We start from the raw sequence: 13,194 nt of genomic DNA, 5'->3' as shown, positions 1-13,194 counted from the left end.
CCGACTGGTGCGTTTGCCTGTTTCCTATTTGCCTCCCTGGTGACTGAAGTTCTCTGACAGCTCTGGGGTTTGCCCTGGACACCAGCACCTGGCACTCAGAGATAGTGAGTGTTTGTTGAAGTAGTAAATGGGATCTCTTTATAAAATTGAAATCTTGTTACCTACTATTAAGCAGGTGTCCTGCTATCAAATTTGAAGAGATTGTCATTATCAAAATCCTAAGCGCTTACGTAGACCCACGTTGATGGCAGCACTATTCACAATAGCTGAATGGTGGAAACAACACACGTGTCCATCAATGCATGAATGGATCTTTAAAATGTGGCACATAAATACAAGGGAATATTATGTGGCCTTAAAATGGAAAGAAATCCAGTCATTTCCTGCAACATGGCTGAACCTTGAGGACATTATGCTAAGCGAAATAAGCCAGTCATAAAATGATGAATAATGTATGATTCCACTGATTCCAGGTACCTGGAGTGGTCGAACTGATAAAGATGGAAAGTGAGAATGGCAGTCCCCAGGAGCTGTGGGGAGGAGCAAGTGGGGAGTTGTTGTTTAATGGGTACAGAGTTTCAGTTTGGGATGATGAAAGCATTCTGGAGATGGATGGTGGCAATAATTGTGCAAAAATGTAAGTGGACTTAAGACCATTGAGCTGAGCTGAACACTTAAAATGGTTAAGATGGTAAATTTCATGTCTATTTTGGCACAATTTTTTATAATAAAATTTAATAATATTAAGTGTTAATTACCACACAAATGAATGTTTTTACTTTCACGGCAGTAAGCGTATAAACATTGATATAGAAATACTGAAAATGTGCATCACATATAAATGAAAGTTTTGTATTCTAGCTGTAACTCAGTGGAGATTTCATATTTCCTCTTTTCTGGTCAGAGAGGTCCATGTGTCAATCCACCTCTCACCCACAACAGGTGTTTAAAAATGTTCCTTGACTGGATGGCTGGAGAACCCTCAAGAAGAAAGGCAGAATGGTGAGCTGTGTTACATTCTTGTACTTCTGAAAGAAGCGTTCCCAAAGATTAAAAAGTCGTATCATAATCTTAATGGCAAACGTTCACAAGGTGGCTACTACTATAGTCCACATTTTTTCAGGAAAGATAATTGAGACATAGAGGGATCCGTGTCTTGCTTAAAAGCACATCGCTAGGATGTGTCAGCACAGGCATGCAAACCAGATCTCATGTTCTTAACCAATAAACTCTGCTAGTTCTCTGGAATGAAGCAGGCAGAGGGAAGAGGAGGGGGAGGAGAGGACAATAAGCTTCAAGTTCAGCTTCTTAAAATTTAAAAGTCAAGCCATAGTCAACAATTTGGCCCCCTTTAATGCACACCTTTTAATATAAACAACTCAGTGGTGGGCCTCCAATCTTCCTCAATCCAAGTCTGAATGTTTCCAAGTGAAGTCACCTCTTGTTTCCCAGGTTGCTGCCCCACCTGCAGCTGCCACAGAGCCTGGCCAGAGGTCTCACAAGGCACAGTGCCTCACTCACCCTTCCTGTGACAGAGCATAACTTCCCTTAACACTCCAGTTTCCAGAAGGCTGCATTGTTCTCAAATCCCATTTTTGAGTTTCAGAAGACCTCATTTCCTCTGGCTATTCTTTCCCTTTCCTTGGTAGGTAGGGGAACGAAATCAACTCTTCCATTCTCCTTTGCTCTAGTTCACACATCTCCTTTACAATTGAAGTGGTAAGATAACCTACAACGCCATGACGAATGCTTTAATGCTACAGAAGTGAAGCCAGAATGTAAGTGTGGTGTGGACTGTGGTGGAGGCCGTGGTGGCAGGGGTGGGAAATGAGGAGGGAAGTGGAGAAAGAAGCTATAGGAAAGAAAGTCTGTGGAGGCTGTTCCTAAGCAGTACCAACCTACCCACAGCAAAACGCATCAGGTGCACGCAAAAGTGTCATTGATTTGAAATTTATTCAGATAAATACGTTTTTATTATGGATGTCAAGTTAAACCAGTTTATACGTCAGGATAATGTTTAGAAACAGCAATCTGAAGAGGAAAAAGCAAGGATTTGAGGAGGGGAAGACCTATGTTCACTAGCACTTTACTCCCTTTAAGACATAATATATCATCATTGTTGAGGTGTCTGCCTGGTCTTTCTTCTTTAAACAAGTCTGAAGAAGACTTCCTGTGTCTAAGAGAAATAGCACTTGTGTTTCTCTGGACAGACACCTGCAGCTTTGTGCTGGTGTTTAGATTACACTAAACAGAGCTTCCTTTTTCCCCTCTCTGAATCCTGGCCATGCCCAGACAATGCAGACCAGCTCTCAGTAACAGTGAGAAAGGTCAGACGCCCGAGGCCGGCCACAAGAGCCCAGCCCATTGCACATCTACTCTTTAGGATCAGATTCAAAGCGCTGGCAATCTCTCTCGCCCTTTGAGGCTGCAAAATCCTAAAGTTACTCTTTGGTGTCTTGTCATCATTTTACCAGTCAACTTTGTGAAAACAAAACCAAAAACACAGAATATCAGACTGGAAAATGATCTTTGAGCTCTCAGGAATGATGTAGATTTAGTGAATGAGAAATTTCAGACTCTCCCCGCAAACCTTCCCCATAATTATATTGAGCTCAGGGTAGAAAACTAGAAGTTACAGAAAAAAAAAGAAAAGAAAAGAAAAGAAAAGAAAAGAAAAGAAAAGAAAAGAAAAAAAAAAAAAAGAAAGAAAGAAAGAAAGAAAGGAAGAAAGGAAAGAGGGAGAGAGAGAAGGGAGGGAGGAAGGAAGGAAGGAAGGAAGGAAGGAAGGAAGGAAGGAAGGAAGGAAGGAAGGAAGGAAGATGAAAGAGCAGCAATCTCAAGAGTTTTATTTTGTTTGATACAATTTGCACCTCTATTTTGAACCCTAAACACAAATTTCGGGATATCAGAAAACATATGATAAACTAATTTTTGAATAATACAGATATTCAAATAATATACTCAATGCTTTTCTTCACCCTCAAGGGCCCTTTTCAGATGAAGTATTGATTAAACTTAAAGGATTAGACCCCAGTTGTGAATCTGAGAAAGGAGACTATATTTATGATCCAGAACACCTGGAAACACAGGAAAGTTGTTTATTATAGTTTGATCTGATGTATCTGGATTTTCTGGATCCCTGTAATCTCTCTCTGTTCTCAAGTCCTCTGCTTCCTTCTTGTAACCACTGTATTGGCATTCCCTTGGGAAACACTGGATACCATTTTCACTGCCGTCGCAAGTAAAATAAAATCTCACTTTGTGTTTTACTCAAAGTTGTTCTTGGCTTTTGCAACAGTACTGAAGTGGAAGTTCACCAAATTACATGAGCGAGATCCTGAGAGAATTGGTAAAACTTCTGCAGGATTTCATTTACATGTGGAATGTAAAGTAATCGAATGCACAGAAGCAGAGAGGGGAATGGTGATTACAGAGGCTGGGGGGAGGGATGGAGAGTTGTTGGTCAAATGGTACAAAGTTTCAGCTAGACAGAAGGAATGAGTTTTTTGAGACATATTGCACAGCATGGCAACTATTATTAATAATGTATTGTATATTTCAAAATAGTAAAACTGGTAAATTTCAAGGTTTGCACCACAAAAAAAGATAAGTATTTGAGGTGATGGACATGTTGATTAGCTTGATTTAATCATTCTACACTGTATATATATATTACAACTTTACATTTCCATTAACATATTCAATTATAATTTGTCAATAAAAATAAATAAATAAATGAAATAGATAAAGCTTCTTAACCTGTTAGTTGGTGGCTCATGGGTGTCCAAGTGTTGACAGTCACATACAGTTTCTCAAGCTCTAGAAAAGGACTTGCTGGCTTCTGAGGCCTGAAGTTGCGGGTCCAGGGTGAAAATTGATGTGACCCTGGCCCTGGCTTCTCCTCTTGAACTTGTGGATGGACCCTGGCCCTGGCCTCTCCCCACGAACTTGTGGATGATCAAGCAGACCTGGCAGAGCCAATGCTCCCAGAAGAGCTGGCAAAGGACTTTTCTCAATGTCATGACCAAGCCCAAATCTCTAAGACCATAGTTATTCGCAGGGTATTATTGTCCATTCCAGAGTCTAAACACCAGTCCCTCTTGCTTTTCAGTATCAATGTCATACGTTTTAAGACTTGACTCATCTGTCAGGGTTGGTGCAGCCCTGACTTGTAGCAGGAAACGTGGACTCTCCTTCAGCAGCCTGAGGGAGCTTCTTGCTTGAGCAGTAGCCAGGGACACAGAACGCTCTAAAGGCAGAGTGACCCCCCAGCCAGGTGGTTACACCTGAGCTGTTCTGCCCAAAAGCTCCCAGGCTGCTCCAGACCATGGCCAATCGAGGGCAATTCCCCCAGAGTGGCACAAGTCTGTGGCGGCAGGAGAGTGAGGAGGAGGGGCCTACCCACACTCCCCTCTGATTAAGGGAGATAGGTTTCCCTCCTTAGCCAGTAAGAGATCCTGTGTGAGGGGCTGTTTCTCTGGACCTTTGCCCTGTCCCTCCCCAGACCTGTGACTTGCTCTGGATAATGGGATGACAGCAGACTTCATGCAAGCAAAGGGTTTGTGACTGCTTGCTTTCCTGCGCTTCTGCCGTCCTTGGGAGAAGAGCAAGCCAGGCTGCCCTGCTACCCCAGGAGGAGGGGAAGACACCAGGCCAGAACCATTTCCAGCTGGAGTGCAGGTCCTTAGACTTAGAAGAGCTAAGCAGTGGCTGTTGGTTTTTTGGGGTTTTTTGGTTGTTGTTTCGTTTTGAGATACAGATGTGCACCACCACACTTGGCTACATTTTTTCTCTTTCCTTTCTTTCTTTCTTTCTTCCTTCCTTCCTTCCTTCCTTCCTTCCTTCCTTCCTTCCTTCCTTTCTTTCTTTTTTCCTTCCTTCCTTCCTCTCTTCCTTCCTTCCTTTCTTCCTTCCCTCCTTCTTTCCTTCCTTCCTTCCTTCCTTCCTTCCTTCCTTCCTTCCTTCCTTCCTTTCTTTCTTTTTGAGACAGGATCTCACTATGTTGTCCAGGCTGGTCTCAAACTCCTGGTCTCAAACTCTAGAGTTCTGAGAAATTTTACAGATAGTTTTTTGAGGTAATAGCTTGCCAATGCTTCCTATTGGATTTTCCCATGGGGGCTTGTTTTTACCAACTTCATTGCAACTTTACCTATGAATAGAAGAAATTTTGAAGCCAGAAAGCACTGGAAAAAGAAATAAATATTATTTTACCTATTATCTGCTCTTCTTCTGTGGTCTCCCATACCTGAATCTCAAGTGTTGGGTGCTTAAATGGAAGAGGTGCTTCACAGAGAGAGAAGCAGTCCTCTGGCTTCACTCAAGGTCCTGTTTTTCTTTATAGCTTAGAGGCCTGCATATTCCCTGATGCCCCCAAGGCCTAACTGGTAATACAGGTCTCCTGTCGATGACCATCAGGCCCCTGGCCAGCACCATCTTAGGGCTGGGCTGCATTACATGCATTACTCGCATCGGAGGATAGGCATTGCTTCCAAAAAGGACTCTGACACACAGAAATTATCAAAGGCAAGGCAGCAAAACCATAGTGAAGCAGCAGCTTGTTAGTGCGTCCATTCTCTGCCATGTAGCTTAGACGGGGTGTGAGAAAGCAGAGCATGAGGTGTTCCAATCATGAAGACCACAAGGGCAGGAATGTTTGAACACAAGATTCCGTTCCGAAGCCCCAGACCCCTTCCTGCTCCTGTCCCCCCTGGTGCCCTGACTGTCCCCGGGGCACAGTCTCTCCTCTCAGGATAGAAGCAGCTCTTTTCAAGAGTAGAGTTTGGTTATCCTTGGTGCTGCTACACTTCCCAGGCCTGGACTCTGCCCTCTGGGCCAGCTATTTCTGGCTGGGTTGTACAACCTGTTCCCACACTCCCATCTCTTTAACACTCAATGTCTCTGAACCTACATGAAGATCCTGTTTCTTTGTCTGAAAAACAAAACTGTCACCACTATATTGCCCCCATATTTTATCTTATTTTTTCCCTTGAATCGTTTTATCCAATCCAGAAAATTCTCAGTTCTCTATCTTCTTTATTGTAAAATCTTAATTTTGCAACTTCTCCCCTGCTCCCACCCCGTTTTTCCCTTTTACTTAAAACATATGCCAATTTGTATTTTCTTGCTTACACTGTATTTTGCTGCTCCTGAAACCCCACATGGTCCACAGAGGACGTTGTTGGTAAAAGCCAGTAATCACCTTGTCCCCATTCTGTATTGAATTATTATTTATGCCACTCACGCTGCTACGCTTCAAGTTTTTTGATGGCCAGGAATTTTGCAATTTGTTTATTTCCTCTGCTGGTGCAGTTCTGTGTTCATTTACTCCTCCAAACAGAGAAGAATGAAGGAATAACAATGTGAACCCCAAAGGAATAAACGATACTTTTCTTAAAAGGCACAGAGGAAAATTGGGGCATTGTAAATCACTCTGGTGCTTTTCACTTCTACAGTGCCACGGAAGTTGCCCTTTTAGCATTTTGCTCTGGTCGAGTCTTAGTGTGGAGATAGACAGAGCTGGAGGTGGGGAACGGAGGCAGGGTAGCTCCTGGGTGGGGAACGGTTCGCTTCTGGGGAAGATGGCATCAGGAAGCCCATACGAAGGACTCAGCAAACACCATGCTGCAGGTGGGCTCCCTGATGACCTGGCACCATGCTAAGTGTTGTGCTGAGGGAGGCAGATCAGGTATGTGTCCTCTGCTTCCCTAAGACTCTCCTGTCCCAACCCCCCTTTCCCAAGCCTTTTGTCCTCAGCCTGGAGACAGGCTGCCCAGGCACCAGGCTCTGGCATTCTCTTCAGTTCTGTTCTTCTTGCAGAATCTTCCTTTCCTTCCTCTCACCAAAATTCTTTTCTATCAACTGTAATAGCTTCAATGTACTCGGTTGCCCAGAGCTTCATAGACTCAGAGCTAATATATTCTGGAGATTCAATAAATTATCTCACTTAATCCTCACAGCAGCGCTGCACTGAAATAGTTATTTTAATTGTCTTCATTTTACAGATGAGAAAAATGAAACCCTAAGAGAGTTCGTAACTCATCCAAACTTACAAACTCAGCTGTGATTTGGTCCCAAGTGGCCTGACTCCCAAACCTACACCTTTCTACTCTTCTGCCTGTCTCCCTCGTTTGTGGTGGCTGACCTCAGCAAATATTTAGACAATGTTGCTCAGGAATATAAGGAATTTTAGGTAGTAAAAAAGTCATCCTTTTAAGCAGGGACTTTCTCAGCACCTTGGAAACCCTGATGCCTAGCACATAATATGGGCTCAATAAATACTGGTAAGGTGAATAAATGACCCCCTGTCCACAGCCACCTTCAAGGCCACAAACTGCATTGCTGGACAGATTCCTGTCCCCGTATTACAATGTCACAATCATCTATTAATAGAAGCCTGAAGGAGACGAAGCTTTGCCCAGTATTAACCAGTGCTACACTGCAGGGTCTGAATACAGAGCGTGTAGAATATGCCCATGTGTGCAAAGATGCAGTTGCCTTTATTTCCCTATAACCAAACAATTATCTCTCTAGCTCCCATCTCCATTAATGTTGGAAATTTTAGTCTTGCCAGTTCATAACTTTGTCAATTCTAGATTTGTTTCTCAAACATTTTTGGGTAGATTCAGTTGATTCAAGATTTGCCCCCCTGCCCTCCTGACACTTTCTCTTTCCCTTCTCCCCTGCAGTGATCTAAGTTCCATGGAAAGAAACAGTTCTTCTGTTTAACACTAAAATTATTCTGAATTAAATGTTTTAAAGCCCTGGTCCTACTTCTATTGAGTGTTCTGGTCTGATTCCTGGACCCTTACCAGCAAGGCTCGTGTGGCCAACACATGGCCATCCCCACCGGGGTGTGCCTAGTCCCCTTGCTGCCAAATGGCGACAACAGTCCATGGGATGCAGAGGCCAGCTGGGCCAGAGCTTCACGGAGGCCTCTAGTGGTATCTGGGACTCCTACGGGGATGCCCGAGATGCAACACACCTCAATTTTTCTACATAAGGGATGGCTATAGGAGGGCCTTTCCTTCCAGAAAACTATCACAGATCCTGATGCAATGTGTAGGAGCTATAAAATCACCATGACAGAGCCAAGTGGGAATTAAAGTCACCTTAGACCTGCATCCTTGTTGCGTACCTCCTATTTTAGTTTAGGGAACTAATACACCCCAATGTTTCTGTGACTTAACACAATTGAAATTTGTTTCTCCTAGGGAAGGGATAGCACTGGAGAAATACCTAATGTAGATCATGGGTTGATGGGCACAGCAAACCACCATGACACGTGTATACCTATGTAACAAACTGCACTTTCTGCACATGTACCCCATGACTTAAAGTATAATTTTAAAAAATTTTTTAAAAAAAGAAATTTGTTTCTCATGTGGAAAGCAGCCCATCGCCTGGGCTCCCTATTAGCAGGTCCCATTTGTCTTGAGGCTCTACCATCCCCAGGCAGAAAGGGGTTAAGGAAGCAGAAAAGGAAGCCCTGATTCTCAAACCCTTGATGAGAAGGGGCAGCCTCTCTCCCACTCACCTGCTCACATCCCAGAAGCTGCATCTCTGCCCTGCCTCCCTCTGTTCTTTTCCCACAGCTGATCCAGTTTTCTGGGATGGCTGCAGGGAACTCACAGTAAACCAGACTTTGGCAGGAGACCATGCCTCACCCACACCAGGTGGAAATTCACCACTACCAGAGAGCCAAGAGATGGTGACAAATAAACCTGGGTTAGAGTCCCCAACCCTCCTCTCACCTAGGTTACCTCCTAGGTAACCTTACCTTGTGCTTGTTACTCAACTTGTGCGAACTGTTTGCAAAATAGAGATACCATCTCCCTCAGGGGGTTGTATGAAGATACACATAAGACATTCAGCATAACATTTGGCTTGTGTTACGTGCTTAATAAACATTAGCTATTATGTTTATCGTTGTCTCCTAGTCAGATTGCTTAGAAACAGGAACCCTAGGCTAGGGATTTACAGATGTGTGCTCTTGGGGAAGTCCCTTGACTTCTCTGCATTCCAGCATAAACCTATGCAAAATGAGAGAGTTTTACAAAATGCCCTTGTAGGCCAGAAGAAGCTCCAGCAGACAGTAAGGATATGGCAGTAGACACCAAGGCAAGGATAAGAAGATCAACCAAAGGAGTTGGCTCTCTGTGCTCCAAGCAGAGCCTCAGCTGGAGAATCTTTGCAAGTTCTTTGTTCACTGAGTCCTAGTGCTTTGCTTGGGCTCATCAGCATTTCATTGGTAACAGTTTGCTAAGGAGACTGTGGCAAAAACACACCCCCATAGAAGGGCCCAGTGACCACCATAGCCACTGTCAGCATATCTGAGCCAGCACAGCCAACATGGCCCTTCCCATACCCAACCAGAAGGAAACTCACATTGAAAGGCCCAGGAACCTACCCAATTAAGTTTGAGGTGACCTGACACCTCAGCAGTGGCCAGGGCATTTGCTACTACTCTCAATACTTTAATGCCTAGAATTCTAAATGTCCTGTCGTGGCTAATTTATTGGGTATTCATTGTAATTATCTCACTTATAATGAATTCATTTGGTATTAATTTCGATGTCATATGTACAGTACTTTCATAAGAATTACCGTATGATTCAGCATTAATTAATCTATCTTTAAAGTGAAATGTTAACAATCAATTCATATTACTTGGATCCTTAAACCACTGGTAGAGCCTTCATTATAATCATTATTATTTATGAACTGTGCAAGGTATTTTCTAATATGTGCATTCACAGGTTTCTCCCAACATCCCCTTCCACTATCTATACATCACTGCTGCCTTGCCAAATAGATTTGTCTAATCAATACCTCAGTGTCCTTATCTTTAAAGATGTCACCTTGTGTTTGCAGCTGTTAGCCCATCGTTACATGTAAAGATTTCTGAGCTGTTTCTGAAGCAGGGAAATGTATCATAGGCTTACACCACATTCATCTCAAGGACCTTTCAGATAGGAAAAACATTAGGTTCTTTTCTATTAAACCATGAAAATATTCTCTTGATTGCTTAATGCACCTTATCACAGAGTGGTCGATTCACCAATAAACAAAATCATGTTTCTAAATGGGAACCTTAGAATGAGATTACCTTGAGGAAAACGATATTTTTAAGTCATGTGACTTCATGTGAGTATATTTGGTATATCGCCTCAAATATCCTGATGACAAGTGAAAAATGAAAAATAATGCAGATGTTTGTCATCTTCTAACCAGACACTGGATATTGAAAACACACAGCCCATCAGTTCTCTGATGCAAATAGGGAGGGGGAGAGACAAAACACACCAATGCTAGAGAATAACACTCAGTAAGGAAGCATAAAGTGGTAAATCATTGTAGTGCTGACACTTCTTGAACTTGACCTTAAAGACTTCAACAGCAAAAGAGAGTTATTTTTAAATGGGTCAAGCCATAAACTTAATTTATGCAGGGTCTTGAGATATGAACCCCAAGCGAAGATGACATATATAATTTTGGATTAGACAGTTCATTTTATTAATTTTATTAATTCCACTCCAATTTTTGACATTGACTAGCCCTCCAGTATTTAATTCCCAAATCTCCAGAGCAAATGCCTATGTCTACTGAATTCATTTTTATTCCATAGGGGTGGGGTGTGTATATGTGTAAAACACAATATGACACAGGGCAAGAATAGTTTATCATAAAATACAGGATCCATTTTAATGCACATTCTTGTTGGCTTTTATCAGGAAGACAGTGTGAGCCTTCTCAAGATATTGTTTGTCTCACTCTTGGGGGATGACAGTATGATGTATATGATCCATCGTGTTCATTTCCTTCATGCATTCTTTGCCCTATTGGGATAGGCATGAGATGATGGCAATCATATGAAAACTCAACATGATTGTTTATTGCTGAAGGTTTACTTAAGTCTGTCCTGTAACCTGTAACTAATGGTTACCATGACCTGTAACCATTAGTAATCTTGCAAGTTCTTAAAGGGACACTGCATTGATGGAAACAGCTGCAACGATGGAAAGACTAATCAGGCAAGTTTCATGAAGAGTATTTGTTGATGAGGCCTCACTTTTTAAGTGCACAAGCAGAAAGCTCTCACCTGAGCCTTCTGTCTGGGTGGCATAGACAGGTGTGGCAATACCTCTGGAGTTAAATTTGCATGTCCACAGAGTTTAACTCTGTTCCAAGTCAAGTTAAGGAGTTGTAAAAGAGGTGTATAAAGCCCTATGTTCTTAAAGTGTTAGTTTCTCAGCAGGAAAGTGCTTTTTGTATCCAGATAAAGGAAGCTAAATAGAAGACAAGTTATTTCTATGATTAGTCATGGTTTACACATGACCATAGTGCTCCACAGACTTCAGTACTACCTTATGGTTTGTGGAGGATTCAGCAGCTAAGTTGGGTAGAGTCAGGTTGGAATCTTCCAAGGGCCTCATTTAGTGCACCATCAAGGACTTCTCAAAGCACACCACATCTTCCTGCCTGCAGGCTCTTCTAAATAATCCAAGTTATTTTGGAATATCAAAATATATGGATAACTGAATTAATTCCCTCACCTCAGCTAGGGCTGGGGCTGCCATAACAAAGTGTCGCAGACTGTGTGACTTAAACGGCAGACATTTATTGTCTCACAGTTCTGAAGGCTGGAAGTCCAAAATCAAGGTGTAGGCAAGAGAACAGTGAGAGAAAGACCATTCCAGGCCTCTCTCCTTGGCTTGTAGATGGCCGTCTTCTTTCTGTGTCTTCTCATGAAGAGGGTCTTCCCTCTGCTTGTGTCTGTATCTAAATTTCCTCCTCTTATAAGAACACTTGCCATATTGGATAAAGCCCACCCGAATAACCTTATTCTAACTTGAGTACCTCTATAAAGACTGTCTCCAAACACAGCCTCATTCTGAGGTACTGGGCATTAGAACTTCAACATGTGAATGGGGGGGGGGGCGGGGGGGGGGAGGGGGGGGACATTCAGTCTGGAACATCTTCCTAGAGGTGTTTTGGTTTCAGATAGCCCAACCTTAGGGTCATTTTGTTTCTGGCTTTCTCCATAAACAAATAAGATAAACAGATGAAGGATTAAGTTTGGGAATGCTATCTCTTGCCTGTGTTTCTTGGTCAACTCCTTTAAACCACCAAACAAATTATTGTATTAAGCTAGAGCTAGAAGGTCATTGTGCTAAGAAAGACAGACCAGGATGAGGTGGGTAACTCCAGGACAGGCACAGGATCAACACGTTGGCAGGGAGGCTTGCAAATCCTGACAGAATGCAGGCTGATCCACACCATGACAAATCTATAACGAAAGCAACCCTGATGATAAAAATGCCAAAACAACACAAACAACAAGGCCAGGATATTTAGAAGGGTTTGCCTTCAGTTAACAAGTGAAGAAAAGATGATTCCACCTTGAACTTCAACCACCTAGCAAAGAATCTCTGGTTTTTCCTCACACCACAAACAAGGAGGAAGGCTCTCTGGAGGTCCTTTAAGAATGGGATTTTCTTTGGTAAATGCAATCTCAGAAGCAAGACCCTCTAGCATGATTCACTCTGTTCCTCTTAAGTCAAATGGAGGATGTTACTTAGTTTCAACTCTTGCTTGGAGAATAGAATGGTCTTAAAATCTCCAGGGATTTGTAACCTAACACGTGCAAAATAAATATATTTGATTTTGCTTCCAGTCTGGCAACTTTTTTCTTACATTTCTTTTCTGCACAAGCATCTGAAGAAAATGCCTAAAAACTATAGAGTGATGGTATAAGATAGGGGGAGAGGTTTACTTTTAAGAAAAGAGGAGAACTCCTTTTGATAAATGCTTTAACGTCTGGGGGTAGTAGCTCATGACTGTAATCCCGGCACTTGGAGGCCGAGGCAGACGGATCATCTGAGGTCAGGAGTTCGAGATCAGCCTGGCCAACATGGTGAAACCCCATCTCCACTAAAAATACAAATAATTAGCCAGGCATGGTGTCACGTGCCTGTAATCCCCACTACTTGGGAGGCTGAGGCAAGAGAATCGCTTGAACCCTGGAAGCAGAGGTTGCAGTGAGCAGCAAACACACCACTGCACTCCAGCCTGTCAAAAAAGAAGAAGAAAGAACGAAAGAACAAAAGAAAGAAAGAAAGAAAAGAAAGAAAGAAAGAAAGAAAGAAAGAAAGAAAGAAAGAAAGAAAGAAAGAAAGAAAGAAAGAAAGAAAGAAA

This window comes from Piliocolobus tephrosceles, chromosome 7 (assembly GCF_002776525.5).
Source record: "Piliocolobus tephrosceles isolate RC106 chromosome 7, ASM277652v3, whole genome shotgun sequence".
Lineage (NCBI taxonomy): Eukaryota > Metazoa > Chordata > Mammalia > Primates > Cercopithecidae > Piliocolobus > Piliocolobus tephrosceles.
The sequence above is the reverse complement of the archived record's forward strand: the minus strand, read 5'-3'. Positions refer to the sequence as shown.